We start from the raw sequence: 21,924 nt of genomic DNA, 5'->3' as shown, positions 1-21,924 counted from the left end.
GGGAACTTTCTACCTCCACTCTAAGAGTAGTAATGAGCTCAGAAAGGTTGGTGGTAGATTAGATGCCTCAGTGTCAGCCCTGTAAAGGGGAGAAGGGTGAGAAGAGGAACCAGAAACAAGAGAAGAAAATCTACTGTTCAACGCTATCAGGTGACCGTCACCAGCCACCCTCATGTCTATCCCATCCAGCACCACAGCAGTCAACAGCAGCAAAAGCTGGGGAAGGGAAGAGCCAGTGTTCTGTTCAAGGGTGAGGTGGCCCCTGTTGTAGCAACACTTACAGCCCGAAGAATCCAGTAGAGAAAGGGTAAAGGAAGAAGGAAAGAAGAAAATGACATCCATTAAGACTTACTCAGGCCGGGCGGTGGTGGCGCACACCTTTAATCCCAGCACTCGGGAGGCAGAGGCAGGCGGGTCTCTGTGAGTTCGAGGCCAGGCTGGACTGACAGCCTCCAAAACAATACAGAGAAACCCTGTCTCGTAAAACCAAAAAAAAAAAAAAAAAAAAGACTTACTCAGGGACAGTCCTGTAATCTCAAAAGGAAAGCAACAACACAAGCAGAAAACACATAAGCAGCAACATTTTATTACTTTTTTAATTTTATATTTACAGATGTTTGTTTCTAAATATGCTTGCCATAGTTTTACATTCACCCCATTTACTCTTCAATGTTACCAATCATTATTACTAGCCAATTTTATAAAGATTTTATTTTATTTTTAATTATGAGAGCACGCATGCGTGTGGGTGGGGGGTGTCATGTACCTACAGTGGCCAGAATAGGAAGTCAGATCCCCTGACATGCCTGGAAAGAGAAAACAAACTTTTCAAAGGTGCCCTCTGACCTCCATGTGCACCGTGTCACACGTCCCCCGCATACACACATCACAAGGCAGCTGGGAATCACCTGCTGTAGGTGCTGGGAACCAAACCCAGGTCTTCTGCTGGGAATCAAACCCAGGTCTTCTGCTAGAGGAATATGTGCTCCTAACCACTGAGCCATCTCTCCAGTTCCACTATCCACAATTTTTATCCAAAAAGAAAGAACCTGAGCTCCCAGGCAGTATGCAGGTTATTGAAAAGCACAAAGCCAGGAAGTCCAAAACACACCATAGTTATAAGCGAGTCTGCAAAACTATGGTTACTCTGGTTCCACTTCTGAGCTGTCTGTCTACTGATTAGGTCTTAGGCATTAACAGAAGGCATGTTCAGCCATGACTCCATAGAGTTTTAAGCGGGATTGCAATGAGTAACCCACAATAACATTAATAAATATTAAAACAATAGCCATGCTTTATAGTTTACAAGTGAACTCTTAAGGGTCAACTAGAAGGCTCAGCAAGTGAAAGCACTTGCCAAACACATGATATCCTGAGTTTGGATCCTCATCCCTCCTTAGAAAGAGAAAACAGACTTCTGAAAATTGTCCTCTGACCTCCACATGCACCGTGTCACATGTACCCTGCACACACACACACACACACACACACACACACACACACACACACACATGCGCGCGCACATACACACACATCATACACACATACAACAACAGCAATGATAACAATAACCCAGTTTAACATAACTTTAAAAGTCATTATGCACTGTGTGTATGATGTGTGAGCTTTGGCACATGTGTGCCACACTGCACATGTGGAAGCCAGAAGAAGACAATTTCTCAGTCAAGCCTCTCCTTCTCCAGGGGCTGAACTCAGGTTGTCAGGCTTGCAGAGCAAGTGTACTTACCTGCGGAGCTATTCACCTACCATGGAAGACAGCTTTTAGGAAGTATTTGCAAAACAGCAGTCAATGAAAGAAAAAACAAAGAAACTAGACAACAATACTATTTTGAAAGGACAAAGTAAACAAACACAGGTTGGTCTAGTTTATAGTAAGAAGAAAAACACAATAAGCTACATTTAAAATGAGAAAAGGTGACGTAATTGCTAATTCAGTATTACAATAATTGTAGAGAGCTCTACCAGGAGATTACTGCACACGGATATGTATCTATAGAGATGCATTGTGATACTGAGAATAGTTAAGGAAAACGGAGATGGTAGAGATAAAAGACAAAGAAACAGGGACACATTTCCAATGTAACAGTCATAGAAAATAGAGATACTGTAAGTCAGAAGGAAGGGACTGACGTGCTGAGTTTAGTTCAGTGAAGAGGGGCACAAAGGAACAGTAGGACAAAATGCACCTCTAAGAAGACATTCCAATGAAAGAAAACCCTCAAAAGTTTAAAACATTTCATAAACCAACAAATTTGGAAGAGTTTAGAAAATTATCTTTAAAAAACAGAAATTCTCAAAAAAATCCAAATGGTTTAACAGGTGAATTCCACCAGTCCTTGGAAGAATATATAACCCCTGTATGAAAATTTTGAAGGCCTGACAATACCTGTGGAAAGACTGAGCATTTATGAGACACACAGCATCTGTCTTAGTCAGGGTTTTATTGTCATGAAGAGACACCATGATCACAACAACGCTTATAAAGGAAAACATTTAATTGGGGTTGGCTTACAGTTCAGAGGTTTAGTCCATTATCGATATGGTGGGAAGCTTGACTGCACTTCCAGATATGGTGCTGAAGAAGGAGCTAAGAGTTCTACAGGAAGTGACAGCCACACTGAGTATGACTCCAGCATCTGAGACCTCAAAGCCCATCCCCAGTGACACACTTCCTCCAACAAAGTCGCATCTATTCCAACAAGGTCATATCCTGTAATAGAGTCACTCTCTTTGGGGGCCAATTAGTTCAAACTACCATAGTATCTAAGTGTCTTGTGGGAAAGCCAACCAGATAAGGCTATACACTGAGCTCTGCTTCCCAGCCTTATCCCCTTTGCCAAACATCATACCTGCTTTATAGACAGATGGTCTTCATGGCTCAGTCATTTGAGTATCTACTTCATGACTACTAGCATCACCAGAAACGTGTGTGTGTGTGTGTGTCTGTCTGTCTGTCTGTCTGTGCCTGTGTGTCTATATCTTTGTCTAATATCTCTGTGTGGCTGTGTGTATATCTATGTATATCTATGTATGTGTGTGTGTGTGTGTGTGTGACTGTATGTCTGTCTGTGTGTGTGTCTATGTGTCTGTGTTTCTCTGTTGTGTGTCTGTATGTGTGTGTGTGTGTCAATGTGTCTGTGTCTGTTGTGTCTGTGTATCTGTCTGTGTGTGTCTAAGTGTGTATGTCTGCATCTCTTGTGTATGTCTTGTGTGTGTGTCTGTGTATCTGCCCGTGTGTCTATGTGTGCATATCTGTATGTGTGACTGTGTGTCTGTGTGTCTGTGTCTCTGTGTATATATGTGTCTATGTCTCCATATGTGTCTGTATGTCTATGTGTCTGTGCATAAACATTATCTGATGTTTACTTAAACTGACCACACTAAAAGATAAATTTGCAGCTAGTGCCTTTACAGCAGAACACTTCTCGAGCACTAAAAGAGAAATTGATATCACTATCATAACTGGAAAATCCATGTCACTTGCCAAATTAAGCTAACTGCCTAACTAATAAAATTTTGAAAATGTTTATCTGAATACCACCTAGGAGTAACTCACATTCTGCCAGCATCTGCTGTTGGCACATGGGTGAATTATTTGAGAAACATTTTACGGGCCAAGCTCAATGATGAGTCCAGGTGCAAAAAACTTTTCAATCCAATATTAGAAAATATGTCAAAGAACAATTTAGCATGACAAAATAGACTTTATTCCAGAAATAAAAAGGAATATTGGAACAGCTTCTAGAATGTGTACTCCAGACATAAATGGAAAAAACCCTTTCCTCCCCAAGATTCATTTGGTCCACGCGTTTTATCACAGCAATAGAAACCATAAGACATATCAATAGTAACAAGGTTGAGAAAGCCTGACACAGGAAACAAAGCAGCTAACTCCAAGTCAGACTGCAATCCAGAGCTACCAGTGCGTCAACACAAGATCCCATAGGAATCCATGCAGGTTTTATTTAAATAACCCACTCCAAATCACACGTAAGCATTACACCTAACCAAAAGGTTACAATTAGGAGAGAGGTCAAGAAGCTATGAAGAACATTCCTCCCACAGGAGGACCTTTGCCCCATTAAGGAAAGTCAACTCACTGTTTCTCCCTCCAGACCATCATCAGTCCACTGAAGAATTTGTCACAGTCTGCTCCTGTGACACGGCCATGTATTTTTGATCCTGATAAACAATGGAAACCTGATTTGTTCTATAAAACTGCCATAGGAAACTGTGAAAGGTATGTCTTAAACAGTGTTTGCTTTTGCTATTTCTACAATTTATGTATTGAAGGAAATAACTGGGTCAATTTACACAGGTATTTTTATCCCTGAGAAGGGCTTTGAAAGAATGCTGTTCTCTGAAACAGGGAAGGAGGCATACATGCATGACTTTACATTCTTCAGTTAACTCTCTTGACCTATTTTTACTAAGCTGCTTTCTACCCCTTCATTACAGCCGTACGGTAGAGAAAAGAACCATTAACAGGCCTGCTTGTGTGTGTCCATCCATGTTTAGGTACTCTGAAGACAAGCCGAACATTTCCACCCCATGGCACAGCTAAAAGAGGAACCACTGAATATTTTCTTCAAGTTCATGATTTTAGAGCTGGCAAAAGAAAGCTACTGGGTTCTGCCTGGAACTCATGGGCTGGGAGGGCTGACTTTCAAAGTTCTTGGACTATAAAAAGCTCCAATGTTCACACAGAGTTCTGTGTAGGATGAGTAGGAGGGGGTATAATAAGAAAGAACAGTATTTTGGTCCTTTGGCAGATTTTATTCCTTCATTCCAGCCTCCCACTGAGATGGGTTAGGATGTGCAAACCATGCCAGAATGCCCCCAGCCTCCTGGCCTGCCACCCTCTGTCCTGCAGGCCTTCTTCTTCCTCATTCCCAAAGAGAGCTCCAATATTTCCGATGGGGTTTCCTTCTATGAGTATTTCACCTGGAACATTTACAATCACCACAATTTCTATCCTGTAAAGCATTTTCTACCAAACTCAAGACAAAAATAAACCATGGGATGCTTAAATAAGCCTCCGGTTCAAAGGCATGAAAATAAAAATGGTTGCAATGAGACTACGTTTTTTTTAAAAATACATGTTATTGTTACACTTCATAAAAAAGACTTTCATTCCTCAAAACTAACTACTTTCATTTTCATAAATATTTTCCACAAATGACTATTATTATAAACACATTTTAAAGACATAACTATCTGAACAAACATTTTTAATTATTGTGCAGCACCGGCTTTAATTAATAGTAAGAAACTAATTTAGCACCGGCATTATTCCTCTCAACATTAGACCCACAAGCATTTAGTAGAGAAGACTTCAAGGGTTCCCCCCTCATTCTCTTTGGAAACCTCTAGAAATTAGACTTCCTATTTGATCAGTGATGATGGGACCCACACAGTAAATTATTCTTGGAAACACTAAATGCCAAATTACTAAACATAAAGCCACAGGAACTACAGAATAATTAAACAAACAAGAAAACATCAACCAGTATTTTCATTCATTTTTCTAGAACCATTAAAATAGATATCAACTTTGAATTAAGAATGCTGCAATGCTGTGCAGAGGTGTAAATTAATTCCACACTCTATTCTCAAGGCCCTGTATCAAGTCATTCCATTCACCCAACAGACATCAGGACCTCCTGGACACCAGACTCAAAGGAAAGAGTTGAAAATTCAGGGAATAAGGCAGCACTGGGCCATAATCTGGCTTATGTCCTGAGTAAAGCAAGTAAGTGTAGGTGGCTTGTCAGAGAACTTGTAATGGTGACCACACCTCCTTGGGCGTGGCCTCAGACAGTGGAAGGAGAAAGAGAAATGTAGGAGGAAACAGTATTCCGCCATTAACCATGTGACTTATTAGAGGCGCATACAGATGAGGTAATAAAAGGGCGGTTTACCGTACCACTAACCACACCCACTTATCTTACTTCCCTATTGGCCAACAGTGCTTTAATGACATATACACAGGATTTCCCCAACAGAGAAAAACTTGAGGGAAGGGAAACACTTCAGCAGTTCTTTGTATTATTCTGTGTAACTGTTCCCCAATAAGCACTCGTTAATCATTTAACTTGGGTCTGGTGATATAATTACATCCTCACCTTCAGGTAAGTGCATAAATGCATGTCAGTACAAACCATGACAGGTGTGACTGAAGAGACGGACAGGAATGAAAGAGTATTTCAGAACAAGGAAGACACCAGATTACTGCAATGTTAGCGTCACATGAGAAAACGATGACCCAAGGATAGGGCTATAAGAGGCAGGCAGACACTCAAGGTGGATAGAACAAAGAGAGATGCAGAAGAGAAATGGGGGAGGGGACCCGGGAAGGGTAAGGAAAACATCCCTCAGCTCAAGCTTCGGGACCATGGTGACAGGGGTTATGACATTCCTTGTGAGGCAGCACAAGGGATTTCTTTTCAATAGTGTGCCTCCCAAATGCTAATCATTCACCAAATAGTTTAATGCATGACTCTGTACCGGAAGTCACAAGCCTTAGCACCCAGAGGGACCAGGCAGGTGAAGACAACTCATGAAGCTGTTTGCCAGCCCTGTGTGAGAGATGGGGGCTGTGGCACATGGAAAACTGGCAAGGAGTAACTGCAACACATGGGACGAAGGCCATGTAAAGATAAAAGCTGAGGCTTTCCGTTTGTTTTAGAGACAGTCGGCAGGACGGACAGAAGACTCAGCAGCGAAGAACACAGCTCACAACCACCTGCAGCTCTAGCCCCAGCGTGATCTGACTCTTCTGGCCTCTGGGTACCTGCACATATACACAGACATGCAACATAATTAGAAACAGTGTTTAAAATCTAAAAAAGTAAATATCTGGACCTTTTTCCTTTCATGTTGAACTCTCCAGGCTGTTAGTACTGTGTGAGGTGTACAGTAAGCTTGAAGAGTAATCCTTTGCAACCTCCCTTCAGTATTTTACAATAGTTAGCAAGATACAGAGGATGACACTTTATAACCAGGCCTTTCAACTGGTTTGACTTTCCATATAACACTCACAAAAGATTTCACACCAAGAAAACAAACCCTATAGGACAAGCTGTTCTACAACTGTGCTTTACGTATGCCATAGGCATGACTAACTTCATAGAAATGATGCTACATTTGGTACATTTTGGAGTGGGTTTTTATTTTTAAATTTTTATTTTACTTTGTGTATGAGTGTTTTGACTGCATGTACATATGTGCACCACACCCATGCCTGATGGCCAAGTGGTTGTGAGTCACTTTGGAGGTGCTGGGAATTGAACCCACATCCTGTGCAAGAGCATCAAGTGCTTCCAACCCCTGATCCATCTCTCCAGTCTTAATGATGATATTTTCTAATATTCTATAGTTTGTGCATGAGTTTTGTTGTCTTGAAACATAAATCTACCATAATGGTGGTGGTAATTAACATGCCTAGTGATCCACACAGAATAGTAGTCCATAAATATTTACTGCACACTCAGCACATTCCAACTCCCTATGGTGAAAGAGCTCCTCTTGATTCCCACTAGTGAGACAATACTCCCATAAACAATTAGAATACAATGCAAAACAGTATACAATGGAACAGTTAATTGCAGAAAGAAACCATCAGAAGCCTCAAATTCTCAGAGGCCTGAAATAACTATGAAGGGTTTGGATAGACCCAGAAGAGAGAGAAATGTCCAGTGTTGAGCAAGAGGGGTGAGGCAAGGCAATCACCCACATCAGGTCAACTCAGGGTAACCCACAGACCCAAGTCTGCTGGCAGGTGGCTTGCTATTGCTTGGGGAAATGGGGGAAAGTATGCAGATGCCTTTTTAGCATTTTGAGACCGCTCTGATGTCCTAGCTTGTGACATATGTACTGTGACACTAAACAGGTCATAGATCAGTCAGGACAGTATGAAACACCTGGAGGAGAGCACAAATGGCATGAACCTCCCACCAAAAAGGTGCAGCAGGAGCATTTAATAACATAACATGCTTAACCAACAACCACAAATAGCATAAGGTGTGTAGGGGGCATAGGAGTGCGTACAAAATCAAGAAATTATTTTTCCAAAAGAAGTAAACGATCTGAAGTTGCTAAGAGTAAGTCGCAGATTAGCTTTGAGCATAACAGCTTCATTTTGGATCAAAGTTTAAAATGAATATCCAGAACTTGCTCAACGGTTTCCTTGGCTTCTGGTATCCTCACTGCATGAGTGGTGTGCCAGCGAAAAACAAAGCAAAAGCCTACAACCCTGCTTCCTGGACATCACACCCTGTGAGAATTGTCAGCATTAGTGCTATGTTCGTTATACTCAGAAGCAAGATGGGAGCTCAGCTTATGAGTTCACATTCCGATGTGGGAAGTATGCGTGCAAAGCCATAGGAGAGGGATTGCTGCTACTGCACTAAAAATCATTGCTTTAAGTGTAATCCTAGATCAGCAAAGTTACTAATGCAGCTACAAGTTTCTATGTCACTGTCTTTTCATGTCCTTTTAAGAACACACATAAAGTTTAATTGTGATTCTTTTTTCTCTTCAGTTGGCCTTAATTTTGTTGGAATGCACCTTGTGCAATGATCCTAACATTAAAGAATTTGAGCTTACATTTCATCAGAGCTCTTTCTTTTTCTACTAATTCATAGTAACAACCCCCCTTGCACTGAGAAGTTAAATTCTAAAAAAGAAAAACCAATCCTCCACATATTGTTTGAGAAATAGTTCTCTACCCTAGATTTAGAGAATCCTTCCCAGAATTGTGCAATTATAGCTTTCCTTAGGCCCATATTTCCCCCAAATTCAAGATATGTTGCTTGGTAACAGACTAAAGTTAAATATATTGTATCCAACAGGAATAAAGTCATCCTAAAGTCTTGGTCCTTTACCAGGCACCAGGTGAGTCACGTATAGACTTATAGTTCATTCCTCACAGAATTACAACTGGGTCACTATCACAATGAAAAGGAGCCCTGGACTAAACTCAGCCAAAGACACATTCATTACCCAGCAGACACCCAATGTTTCATAGTTTAAAGAAGTCCCAATTGTTCCTCAGTTACTTTCAGCCTCCCAATATGACAGTTAACAATGCCAATTGGACAGGATCTCAGATCACAAAAGAGAAGCTCTGGGCATGCCTATGAAGGACTGTGATCATCTTTATTCGGTTAATTGAGGTGGGAAAACCCACCTCACTGGGCAGAGCTTTTCCCTGGGCTGGATAAGGAGAGAGAGAGAGGAGAGCAGTCACAGTCCTCGTGCTCTGCTCCTCTACTGCAGGTGCAATGTGACAACTGGCCTCAAGTCCCTGCCTCTGCCCCCCTTGACACAATGGAGTAAACTCTGAAGCTATAAGCCCAAATGAACACTTCCTCTCTCCCTTAAATAGCTTTGATCAGGGTATCTTATCATCATAACAGGAGAGTAGGCAAGTCATTTCCTAACCTGAAGGACTCAGTCCCAGGGAGACACCAGGGAGCTCTGATGACAGGACAACCCACTGTCCTGGAGACAACACAACATTGGTGACCTTGGCCTTCCATGTTTCATACACACAATTTGGCACTCATTTCATAGATGAAAATAGTTTCCTAATATCACTGGGGTTAATTAAGTTCTACAAGATAGAGGTCTATCACAATATTTGATATTGTGATATTCATGAGTAATGCATTAATTCTTCATTAGGATGCTTGAGAGTATAACAAAGGATGAAATATAATAAGGTAATAAAAGTAATATTAAGAAGAAGAAAACTAGATGAGGAGTCCACAATTTTACTATAGCACTTCCAAACTAAATCACCAAACCTACAATGCAAAGTCGTATTCCAATGATTCTTAATAAACTCTCTGTTGAATGACATGATGCCATTAATAAATTTTCAACACCTGCTAACTTTCCTATTTTAACAAGAAAGCAGAGATTTGGCTGAGAGTCTTTGGCAACTCTCAGTATCCAACTGAAGTTCACTCCATTGTTTTCTTTTCACTGTAATGACTGTTACTGTTGACATCTCTTAATCATGTTTCTTTTTTAAATAATTTTCCTTCAACGAAAATGAGCAAATATAAGATGCTACATAATCAAAGAAGAAACAGCGCCTGGATAAAACATAAGACAATTGTTCTGTCCTAAGTTAGGATACCCCAAACCATTTCTTGTCACCTCCAGCCTTGCCTCCCCAAATCTCAGGGTATATTTCTTGTCATTGTAACTCAAAGCACTGCCCAAGAATAAAACCTTATGAGGTAATCTCTCCACGAGGCAATGTCTTCCTTTTAGCAAAAATGGATTTACAATTCAGGCTTACTTTAATGTTTGCATTAATCAAATTTTCCTAACCTAAAACAGAAAGGGATCTTTTATACAGATAGGGGATGAGATGAAGAAGACTGAAATCTACTGCACAAACACAGCCCAGGACCCTTGGGCTTTTTCTTTTCTTTTTGCCTTTTTCTGTTTTTAATTTCTGTGGATTATCTTATAGGTCTTTCATAATCCAAAAACGGTGTTAAGAAAAGGTTGAATTAGGGCTGCACCTCATTGCAGAGTTCTAGCCTAGCATGCCCAAGGTCCTAGATTGATTCTCAGCTCCACCACAGGGGGAAAAGAGACATAATACTGAAAGGCCTCTGCAGAGACATCAGAGTCTAATACGATGGAAAATAATGAAATGCTTGAGTGAAACTAACAAGAGCTAAACAATGAATGATATGTTCAAAGCTATTTATATCATTCCACAGGATGCAAGCTCCTTAAGTTCCCTAATTTCTTGGTGCCTTGCCCCTCTCTCCCTTAGTAACCCAAACCTGCCCTCACTCTTCCAGCAACATCCTATCCACCTGCACTGATACAGGATATGCCATGTGCATACAACACTTAAGAACCAAAAAGTGATTTTCCTCTGCTTCCTCTGGAACAGCCCAGGGCTGACCACATAGAGGGGTTGAGCTGCTGCCTGGAATGGTTTCTCTGACAGTTATTTCCAGACAATACCTGTTAAATTAATCATAGCTTCCATATGCTTAAGTGTTTGGTACCCATCATCTCCATTCTGGACCCTTTGGCCTTTTACTGCTCTATGAGCGTCACAGAGCAGGAAATGGGTTGAGAAGGGGCTACAAGTACAATCTCAAGCTCCATCACCTGAACTGGCTTCCCTCTGATACCCACTTCCTTTCCATGGGCAAGGCCACAGAAATTCATTTCTGCTCAATTGCATATCACTCACTCAACAACTACACCAACTAACCAACAGAGAGATGGCAGCCATCAGCCTGCCTTCTCAGAAACAGATGCCCAGTGTCCCGTTCCTGAATACGCTGAAGCATACATTTCTATAATTAATTATGTTTAAATAAAAGTAGAACTTTGGGCTGGAAAGTATCTTCTCTCCTTGCTCCTGGAGGTCATCCCATACCATCCCTGAAAAAGCATTTACATATTCATTTAGAGAAATGTGGGGTCATGATCTGCAAGTACTCCTGAGGCTGCATTTGGTACTTGGGGTGGTCACAGTCATCAGATTTAGGGGGAAGTTAAGTGTTTAAGCCAAGAAAAATGTTTGGTATGAATTATGTGAATTAACCACATTTCTATATTTTGCAAAGTTCTCACAAATGAATTACTTATATTTTTTTTGAGATGCGGCTCTCTGTGTAGTTCAGGCTGCCTCAAAAATTCTTCTTTTTATACAATGGAAAATATAAGTTTATTTTTGAAATATTCCTTTTCTTCTGGATTCTAAGCACAAGTTCTTAAACAAAGGGAATTTGTACACATGAAGATATCAACATTGATTTCTTAGTTTTGACAAACACACTATGTAGTAGTCTAATAACAGGTATACACAGGTAAGCAAAATATATATTTAAAAAGTCTATTATCCTTGAAATTTGTCTGTAAATTTCAAACCATTCTTCCTTCCAATAAAATAATTCTAGAGGACATGACAGTGTGTGGCATGAGCCTGGCACCTCACACCAGTCTTGACTCTGCAGGGTCTTGAGTCTAGTCTGGTCCAGTGGGTTCCTGTCTGCCTGCCCCATCCACTGCCATGACCTAAAGAGCACTCCAGAGGATGTACAGCCATGACTTACTTCAGTTGTGAGACTGTTTTGTGCCTGCTTATGTGAAATGTCAGGGGTCTGAACCCTGCCTTTGTTATACGCTGGTACGAGAGTCACCCTTAACTGTCAGAGGTTAGCGGTAAGAAGCGAAATGAGGAACCTGATTGTGCTCATGCCTTACCAAGATGGCTTACAGCAGTTTGTAAACACGCTTTCAACTTGACCTTTTCATGACAGGCATCTATCAATGTCTCACAGCTAAAGAAGAAGGCTAACATGAAAGGGGGGGAGCAAACCAGTTTAGAATAACTTTCAACTGATGCAGAAGAATATAGAAGAGAAAGAACTCACCATGCATGAGACATAAATTATCTATAAGGTCAGGAGCAAAAATACATTACGACCAGGAGAAAAGGGCTAGCTCAAGTGTGTGGCCTGGGGGTTCCAGAACAGAGTAGTATTTGAAGCTAAGAAGGAGGCTCCCATCTAGTCCTTCATTGCTCCTTTTTGTACAAAATCCCAGTGACACATAATCAGAGAGCACAGGGTTCAGAACACAACAACATGCCCATTTCACCTCTGTGGGCTAGGGCAGTAGAGATTATCGCTCCATGTTGCACGTGAAGAGTTGAAGCTCTACTGTGGGTACAGTAACGAATAAATGACCTAAGTTCTGAAAGCTGGTGAGTGGTACACACCACCAGAGCCTGCTCACTCCAAAGCATCCCCTCTGTGTAGCTCAGTTCCCCTTCACTGCATCCTCACTCTGCAAAGGGGACTGAAGGGAAAATGTACCACCAGCTGCTGATGCAAATCTGATTTTATTTGGAAAACTTCTGACAGAAAACAGACTTCACAAATTTTCCCTCGGTAATGTTTTAGACGCATGCATGAATCTGGGTAACTCACTTTGAACTTTTCAGTACAACCCCAGACACCACATAGGAGCTCACACTCTGGACTTGAGGGATGTTAAGGCCACTGTAAACCTCTAAAAAACTTCCCTGGAAAGTCCAATTTTACCCAATGTTGAATAATTTAAAACAGTGTTTTGTATTAAAGCAAAATATGTATTACACAGAGAGTATTACATTTGCATGAAATTTTGTAAATAATATATTTCAGAGAAATTTTAAAATTGTAGGAAAAATTCAACCCGAATGATGGGAGTCCATGCCCAGAAGTAGTTCAGAATGGGGAGGGGTTACAGAGTTCTAGAAAGTCTTATTAAAGAGAAAATTTACATGAGGTACTTTTCACTCTTCCATTCCAGCATGCCTCTAATACAGTGGCTCTCAACCTTCCTAAAGCTGGGGCCCTTTAATACACTTCCCCAACCATAAAAATATTTCCGTCTCTGCTTCATATCTGTAATTTCCCACTGTTATGGATTGTAAGCAAATATCTGATATGTGGGATATCTGATGGGCAACCCCTGAGAAAGGCTGTTCAACCCCAAAGGGGTTTCGACCCATAGGTTGAGAACCGCTTCTCTGACGATACCAAATCACTTGGATCAACAGCAGTCAAGTGCATCTTCAGTTACTGCCCCCCCCAGTTCCATATTAGTCCCACCATAGTGACGGACACAAGTTTTACTAACACGGCACAACACTTGGTCAAATTTCTACAAAGAAGGGAAGTTCTTGGGGATGACCAATTTCACTTTGTCTGATCTGCTCATCTCCAGGGCCTACCAGCGCCCTAGTTCAGTCTTTATGTTGCTTCCCTAACAACCTGAAGCCCGACATCGCTCACCTCTGGTGACTTTTTCAACTTCCTCCCAGACGCCATTTTTCTTTTTCCTCTTTCTTTTATTTAATTTAAATTAGAAACAAGTTTACATCACATGTCAATCCCAGCTCCCTCTCCCTCCCTTCCTCTCCTGCCTCCCAACCCCCTCCCCAATCTCCACTCCAGTCTCCAAGGAGGGTAAGGCCCTTCATGAGGGATCTTGAAAGCCTGTCATATGATCCAGGGCAGGGCCTAGGCCCTGCCCCATGGCAGACACAATTTTTCTAAAAGCAGCTGTCAAGATGGCCACAGGGTAAAAAAGATCAGGGAAAGATTTTGTAAAATATAATAAGTGATTTTTAAAATATTTTTATGAAACATATTAAATGATTTTATGCCCTGGTTGAAATTGCATAAGCAGTCCTGTAAATTATGCTCAAAGACATGATAAGTATCTGGTCTCTTCTTTGAAAATCCTGACATTTTAAAAAGATAGAAGTGGGGGAGGACTGAGGTTCAGCAGGTGAAGCACTTGACACAGAAGCTTGGGAAACTGAATTTGATCCCCAGAACCTCACATGGTAAAAAGAGACCCAACTCCTGAAAGTTGACCCCAGACCTTGATACAAACAGCATTGCATGGGGACACATACCCCACCAACAATTAAAGTTAAATTACATTACACCATAAGAATTTCTTACACTCTTGTTCTTGGGGGCTGTGAATTAAGTTGTTTTTGTCTTAAGATTCATGCTTTTTTTTCTAGAAACTGAGTCCCACAGCAGTCTCAAGTGGCAAAGACTGAAGTGATGGCAATTATAATGGTGATGGTACTAACATAGACTCAAGTTTCTATTTACCGGGAGCCTCTTTAAATAAACACAGTCTGGATTTTCAGATACATGTCTCTAAATCATATAAATGTAGAGATACTGCCAAACAAGTAATTAAATACTAAGTTCATACTAGTGTCTACATTTTTGGAAATGTAGTGGGTACAGCCTAGCCCACTTAAAAATGATTTTGTTTGCCCAAAGCAAACAAAAGTTAATAGATTTTCAAAGTCAGTGCTGAAGGGTTGTTGGCCAAAGCATTGGAGCTAGAACTCTGATATCTTAGAATTATTACCCCCAGGCTGCAGAACACGATGCTCCTTCAAAGTAAACAACAAAACAAAACATAAAGGAAGGCTTTTCTATTGTTCAAACCCAAGGCTTTGTCAGGGCACCACTGTTCATTGTTCTGTGCACTCTCCATCAGAACAGTTATAGTTGCATGATCATGCCTGGTCCTTTCCTGATCCAAACACTGTGAGAGAGACAAGCCCACATGCCTCTAACAATCCACCCTCCTGCACTCCAAGTTCACTATTTAAAAGTTGCACCCAAAGTCTTAGGCAAACATGAAGACAGCAATCAAGTAGCTAAACATTCTGTAGCTTTCTCTCTCTTTTCTGTTTCAGTGAAATACCTCCTAAATTTTCAAGTGATACTTCATTTATCTGTGCAGGGAGTTGTGGTTACCCAGAAATGGGGTGGGGGAAGGAATTTAACTAATGAAAGGGATTCTGGCCATGCTGCTCTCAAATAGTTTCCTCAGAAACAAACGGACTGAGGATAAGTGTTATAACCACTCAAAGAAATCACACCACATGGAATCAATGACCCTGTATCTAATTAAACTGTAGCATTGACAGTAGAACACTCTACTACCTTCTGAACAGAATCATTCAGCTGTTCTCACAGGACTGGTAGATGATCCTTCATGGGGTATTCTCCCATAATGCCAAAAGTGACCAGAAACGAACCTTTAGGAAAACATCACAGCACATCCGTGGAAGAAATCCAGCTCGCCATATTACTACATTTCCTTACAGTAAGAAAAGGGAAACAACGGGAGGAGAGGGAAGAGGAGAAACCATTTCAGTAGGCATAATTAGTCATGGCTTAGTGAGCCTTCCTGTCTAGATTTCTTCTCAAAAGATTATGTTAAGAAATAAAGCCTCTTCAAAACCCATCCCCAGTCTTAGTAAGACCTTCATCACATACTACATATAATCAATGATAATTCTCTGAAAACACCATGTGAAATGGATTCTCATCTAACAGGAGAACAGGGTGTAGACAGGATTTGTAATCTACACTGACTCTATGTGATGACATCAGGAGCTTGAAGAATTAATTGCCTGAACAAGAATGACTACCAAACAGCAAAAGCAGTTTACATGGGCTTGAGTCTTCTTCGTTTTCAACTAAGGGTTCTAGGCCTATATCAACAAGTATGCCATCTTACATGGCAATGACTACTGATTCAAAGACAAAATGAAAATTAATAAGTTCTACATCAAATGCTTCATTAAAATCTGAAGAAGATCATGGATTTGCCAAATGCTTTTGACAGGATAATTCAAGTGATAAGCTCTTGCAAGCAAATAGACTGGAAGTGGGCTATAAAAGAAACACCAGCAAAATAAATTGACACATGCTTAGAAAAATTAGAAGAAACACTTCTAAACAAAATATATACTAAAAAGTGTTGATGTCCTTTGCCTGGTATTTGTCCCTGGCAGAAATGTATTTCCGGTCTTTGAAAGAAGGCTATCTGAAACTGTTTCCTCAAATATTTTCAGCAAACAAAATGAAGCTTCTTTTGTATTTAAATAAATATAAAATTACAACAGGTTATGTTTTCCATTTCTCCAATATTTGTTACTCTTGAAAATCCCCAAGTCAGCATGATGACAGTAGTTTTACTTCATGACAGCTTGATTAGGACATCTTAGAAAATGTAGTGAATTAAATTACCCTTATTTTCAAAACTAAGGAGACTTCAGAGGTCATAAGATTATGGCCAAGATTTATTTGGTCTTCTGTTGTATGTCATTTTGTTGTTTAATTCATACACATGATTTTACTTTCTAAAACTTTGATGTAAAAATACAGATATATGTGCCCATAACATTGTAAATGTTGTTTAAATACCTAATAAAAACTAATACTCTGTTTAAAAAATGAAATACATTCATTGCTGAGAGTGTACTTCAGTTATGAAAGTACAGGCTTAGCATGCTTGAGAGCATGTAATCCCCTACATGACCTCACGGACATGTGTATACACATGATTCTACATATTTAAGGGAGAGAATTGAGGAAAATTAATAGTCACCTTAGATATTATTTTCAGGCCCAAAGTATAGAGGCCAACTGCATAGGCCCTCAGCACCTTCATATCCTATATTTGCTATCTTACATAATGTATATGAGTTCCTTAGTCCTTTTTCCCTTAAAACTAAAACCACTCATCTGTATGTATCCTTTCTTGATTTAAATCTCACTTTTCATGTTCTTGCTTTCCCCATCAATTTTCAGACTGAGGAATGGAAAAGTTCCTCTTCCCAAATCTCAGCAAAATCACATATCCTCATCCATGACACCCAAAAAGGGACTATATAGGTGTAATTTCATTCGCAACTTTCCATTAGCAATGCTTAATTAGGCAAGTAGATGTATTATTATTACCTTAAGCTTCACTGACATTTTCTAGTTCAACTTATTTCACTATAAAAGCTATGAGGGCAATGCTACCTTTGAGAAGTGCATGGAAACAAGACTTTACAATCACTTTACTTCGTTTTGCAAAAGGACAAATACAATATTAGCCTTACTGGAAATGAGGAACCTACATAACTGATTTCTGCATGGCCGTGACCTACATGATGAGTTCGTCTGTCACTTTAACCCTGTCTGTGGACTGGGGTTTATTTTTCTGCTAATGTACCCACATTTACAGTTGCACTATTTCCAGAAATCTGATTTCATTTGTGTCTGCTAAGAAGTCAGCATTGTGTCCTAAATTGAAAGAGATCAGACAATTTGAAATTGGTGTGCGACCTTTGACATCTTTATAATCAGCTATGTGTTGTCTTATTTCAGAGATGTACTTCCTGGCCATCGGAAAGCAGCAATCTGGGTCAGTCTGGCTATAAGTGAATTTTTAGTGCTGGCCATGTGCTATGGGGAAAAATGTTTACCTTGCTCCCCTTCTTAAATTATACACGCACCCTTGCCACATGGGCTAAGTGCTCACACGTTGGCCTTAATAAGCAGGCATACATTATTAGAAGAACATACTGTGAGATCTCAGTTGTCTGAGCAGGAAACAATTGAGGGGATGTGTTGTCTGTCCCTTTAAATGACACACACCTATGGTCTCTCAGGAGCTTTTCAGCCTCACAAAGGAGCAGATTGAAACAATAGATAAATCTTAGTCTTCGCTGCCTTGATCCACCTCCCATAAATATCAGAAGAGATGTGGATACTCTGGTGAATGTAGGCCAGCTGCCGTGACGCAGGAGGGAGATGTGGGGCTCGAGATATAAATTTTTCAAAGAGCTAAAAGTAGCTCCTAAGAATCCTCTTAACACAACTGCCTGCCCAAGCTTCAGCCCTCTCTCCTGTCAGATATGGAGACACCGGTCTGTTCTGGTGCAGGGGGCAGGGACCAGCTCACCACCAGCCTGAGATGGTAAGATCAAATCCTACTGCAGTGCCCATAGAGCTCCCCACATCTAGAGAAAGAAATTTAGAATGGTAAATATTAATTGGTCCCTTCCTTCTGTACCTATTTGCCCAACAAAACAATGTAGAAAACAGATCATCAATATGACAGAAGAACACTCCAGTCCACAGCTGCAACAACTGACCCCTAAACAGCCACGTGTAAAGTTTCCCTGGCTTTTCTTATCATATATTGCCAAAGAGGGGTGGCAAATTTCTCAGTTTGTAGAAATCGGGGTTACTTTCAGCAAATTGACAAAGGCTCTGATTGAAGAAATGTAAAGTCAAGGTCAGGATGGTTCTAGCCAGATGTGACGTAGACCGCCCACACCCGGCTTATTTCTGTAGTGCTGTTTCCAACATAATGGGCAGGAAAGCATAAGATCCCAAACATGGATACTCGGATATTTTACTCTGTACTCCAGTAAATATACACGCCAAACCACAGCCTCCACAAATCACTATCATGCTTCTCATGACACCACTGGAAGATAAAGGAGATCTGCTAAAGACAAACTGTAAGAAAGCTTAATTATAATCCTACTGTGTGCAAAGCCTACATGTGAAATGTATGTGTCCTGGTCCCTTAACCTCTTGTCACATCCCTTTCTAGGTCTAATGCCTGTGGCGCAGTCTATCACTCTGAATGTACAGGACAGCCTTGGTCATTCTTCCCTTCCCTCTCTCCATCAACCTGTACTCACCCCAGCCTTTTGCGATGCTGTCCTTAGAGCAGCCACAGCAGGAATAGTAGGGGAAGCAGAGCTGTTGAAAAGCTTAGAGCTCAAGGACTATCTACCATACATCGGGGTTATGTTGTCCCTTCACTGCTGTCCAGAAGGTCTGAAATTGTTCCTCTCATTATTAGACACTGCCTCATGAACTGAAGAGCTGAGTTAAGGTACTCACTTAGAAAAGAAAATGCTAACTCCACCGGGGTAGCTCCACTATTGGAAGAGGAGAGCTAGACAGCTCTCTGCTCCAGCACTTACCTCCAAAACCACTACACAGGGGGAAAATATGAACGATTTAGGCTTAGTAATTGCGGAGCAGTTTAAAACGACTTAAGAAAGTAATGGGGGACTTTCAGAACTATAGAGCAACCTGGAAGACAATGTTTCAGGGGGGGGAAATACATGTGTTTCTTAATGGCCAAAAGCAGAATGTAAGACACACTGAATAAAGGAAGTATTAATTAATAATTAATAATACATGCTGAATAAAGGAATTATTAATGGACCCTGTGGACATATAACTTGATCTAAAAAGACTTTGATTGTCTTATCAAATATAAGAGACCCTTTCTGCCTCTATCCAATTTGGAATCTGTTTGTTTCCTTGGTACATGGTTTGTCACTATGAACTATGACAGTGTTTTGCACAAGGGAACACAGTAAATGGCCACAGGACCCCAGAAGAGCTGGAAAGGATAGCAATGTCACTGGTTCTGTCCACATGAGTATCTGATGCTTCATCCTTCTACTTCCAAAATTCTAAACAGGAAGAGAAAAGGTAAAAATGATTTTTTTCTTGGTAACCAATAGAATCTGTCTTTTTCTTCCTTGGCCTCACTCCCATGATTCACCATCAGTTTGAAGAGGGGAAAGAGATCATGTAACACAAAAATTACATTCAGAAAATACATGATACTGCTTATTAAACTAGGTCCTGAGCACCACAGGGTCATTAAATCTCAACATTGTTCTGCCTACACAGAGTATCAGCCACCCTCCAAGCAAGAAGACCCTAGCCATTCATCTGACCTTTGAAGCTGTGTGGAATGGCAGTATCTATAGAGAACAGCAGCAGTTGCAACTGAACAAGCCCAATGTGCCCAGGACACAGATCAGTCCTCAAATGTGCCAAGGACACACACCATTCACATCTCACATTTCCATCAACTCATTTCAAATATAGAGGACAAGAGAGGTTATGCTAACAAAAGGGGGGGTTGTTCAATTATCAAGATAAAAAGGGGGTGAATTTTATCACTTATGAAGATAAAAGAAAATTATTCTTTACTTCTTCTCCCTCCTTAATGTTACAGGCATCTTATTTTGAAGAACAATTCAGTTTAGAATCTGAAGGGGTACTGTGTCTCTGTATAACAACAGGGGGGATAGAAAAGCCCTAGACAGACAGAAGGCAGATAGATCCAAGATTCAAACATCCCACTGGAGATCAGCTAGCAAGAGCAGAGGGATGTATATTCTAACTGAAGCTGGAAAGTGGGAGGTGGCAAGCCCTTGACCTGCCATGCACACCCAAGAGATATGCTTCATGAAAAGAGTTCTGAGGAAACCAGAGGCAGTGTGAATCAGAGCAGAGCACAAGCCATGGAGCGGTGTGGCCAGCACCAAGTAGACGACTAAGGAGTCTGGCTCACAAGAATTCCAACTGATGCTCTATTTTATAGGTTGTTGCCCTGTACCCTCCCACCTTCTCCCACAAGGGATTTAGACTGAACGCATCCTAGCTCTCTGTTAAAAAACAAACAAACAAACAAACAAGAGAAATGATGGAGCCACTGACTACTGGCTCTTGAGGCCTGTGTGCCCAATTGGAGAGCTTGTTTAAAAGTTAAGAAACCCCAAGAGATTCTGACCCCGGCAGACTTAGATGCAGTCTATTCTGGACCACACCTCGGCAAACACCGAATGGTGTAGGGGCAGCAGGAAGGGTGACCTGCTAGCTGCAATGAATCACACCCTGATTCATTCATCCTGGCATCATAAAAGGTACATCACACACTCAGCAATCCTCAGAGAGCTCTCAGCCCACACCACACTTGGAAAAGACTAGGATTCCCACTTGCATTGTTCTTGTATCTCAGTGGTCACCCTGCTGCTTGGACGTCACAAAGCTTAGCCAGTGGACCTTCATTCCCAGCCTCAAATATTTAGGGAAAAGTTACTAGTTTTCTTAACAACTTTTTGTTTTTAAAACTATACAGTGGTCACATGAGCCAACACACTCTGGTAGTTCTGATTTGGCTCCCATAAGCTTTCCACACAGGCACCTTCCTTCCCTCCTTCCCTCCTTCCCTCCTTCCTTCCTTCCTATGAAGGACAAATCATAGACAACATAGGACAAGTTTCAGGCTGCTCATCGGAGCTTACCAAATACAATCGTTTAGTATTCACTTGGGAACCTGTCATCTCCTCAACCCACCTCCACAGCAGTTCCATTGAAGCTGAAAGATTCCTTGAAGGAGGAAAATATAAAGGGTTTCCTAAATATCCTTGAACAAAGAAATCAAGTTCTTCCAACTGTGAAAAGTTGTGGTCTGAAAACAAAGAGTCTCTCTATTATTTTTAACTTCCTAAAGTCAAGAACTATTGCCCAATAGCACCAGTAACAGAAGCCCAAAAGCACACTACAGTCTTAAGCTAACACTAAGGATGGATCAGTGAAGCAGGCATGTGGAGCCTATCCATAACCCCAGGATTCAGGAAGCTGAGGCAGGAGGATCCACAGTTCAAAACTAACCCAAGCTATGTAACGAGTTTAAAAGCCAGCCTGAGTTAAATAGAAAGACCTT

The 21,924-nt window shown here is 40.9% G+C and overlaps 1 protein-coding gene and 1 long non-coding RNA gene across 4 annotated transcripts in view; one reads left to right on the top strand and one right to left on the bottom strand.

Moving 5' to 3' along the window:
- LOC121142826 overlaps positions 1-5,097 on the top strand; it is an 81,821-nt gene extending 76,724 nt beyond the window's left edge. Inside the window, exons 5-6 of the long non-coding RNA XR_005879939.1 lie at positions 4,137-4,261; positions 4,540-5,097. This is a non-coding gene — a long non-coding RNA (uncharacterized LOC121142826). The remainder of the gene's footprint in view (positions 1-4,136; positions 4,262-4,539) is intronic.
- Hecw2 (HECT, C2 and WW domain containing E3 ubiquitin protein ligase 2) overlaps positions 1-21,924 on the bottom strand; it is a 356,194-nt gene that overhangs the window by 282,600 nt on the left and 51,670 nt on the right. The gene's annotated exons all lie outside the window — the stretch shown is intronic.

Source organism: Mesocricetus auratus, unplaced genomic scaffold, assembly GCF_017639785.1.
Source record: "Mesocricetus auratus isolate SY011 unplaced genomic scaffold, BCM_Maur_2.0 Super-Scaffold_100010, whole genome shotgun sequence".
Taxonomy (NCBI): domain Eukaryota; kingdom Metazoa; phylum Chordata; class Mammalia; order Rodentia; family Cricetidae; genus Mesocricetus; species Mesocricetus auratus.
The sequence above is the reverse complement of the archived record's forward strand: the minus strand, read 5'-3'. Positions and strand labels throughout refer to the sequence as shown.